Source organism: Meleagris gallopavo, unplaced genomic scaffold, assembly GCF_000146605.3.
Source record: "Meleagris gallopavo isolate NT-WF06-2002-E0010 breed Aviagen turkey brand Nicholas breeding stock unplaced genomic scaffold, Turkey_5.1 ChrUn_random_7180001897811, whole genome shotgun sequence".
NCBI classification, from domain to species: Eukaryota; Metazoa; Chordata; class Aves; order Galliformes; family Phasianidae; genus Meleagris; species Meleagris gallopavo.
The window spans coordinates 1-751 of NW_011161165.1; the positions used below are offsets into that span (position 1 = coordinate 1).

At 55.4% G+C, this 751-nt stretch overlaps 1 long non-coding RNA gene across 1 annotated transcript; it reads left to right on the forward strand.

Moving 5' to 3' along the window:
* The first annotated feature begins 37 nt into the window (after positions 1-37).
* On the forward strand, positions 38-745 carry LOC109364706. The gene is made up of 3 exons (XR_002110556.1): positions 38-157; positions 406-471; positions 570-745. It is a non-coding gene; the product is annotated as an uncharacterized LOC109364706 (long non-coding RNA).
* The last annotated feature ends 6 nt before the right edge of the window (positions 746-751 follow it).

Consider the following 751-nt stretch of genomic DNA (forward strand, 5'->3'; position numbering starts at 1 on the left):
GTGGCTGGCAGTGCTCAAATCTTCCTCCATAGAGAGGCTCTTCATGTCTTTCTTGTCTCCTTTCTGTCAGAAGCTGATGCCAGTGGCCTTCCTCTGAAGCGCAGCCATGTGCAAAGCCAGGGGAGGAGCACGGAGTGTGGCACAGCACCCAAGAGAGGTACAGACACACAACAGGCATCTGGCTTTGGTGCACTGTCTTTCTAGTTAGGCTTTCTGCCTGTTCTTTCCTGGGACTGTTCTCATTGCGTGTTGCATGGGATGTTAATCCCTGGGATTTACAGTTTCCTTTCCTGTCCTGTTTTATAATGGGAACCCAGCGTTCACCCGAGATCCCTTCCTGTGACCACGGTACGGGAGAGCTGGCATTGACTCCTTGGGTATTTTTTGTCTTTTTTTTCCCAGCAGCAGTGACCAGCTCGGATGTGCCGAAGGACATCACGGACATCCAGGGTTTGCTCTCGTGGATCAATGGTGAGTTTGGGGGCTGCAGAGCTGCAGGTGCGTGTTTGCACAGAGCGGGTGTGGGAAGGCTGTCATCGCCATTTTGGGGGATGTTCTTGTATTTTCAGAGGTGGCAAGAGCTGTTGAGGTCCCCCATGAGAACCCCAGCAGCCCTGCCCCAGGATGCTTCATTGCTGAGCTCCCCGACAACCCCAGGGACAACAGGGAGCTCAGCACACAGGCTGCCACTGGGACGCCCGCTGACCCCTTCTGGGGGCTTCCACCATCCCCCGGGTTCCTGCCTGAGCTG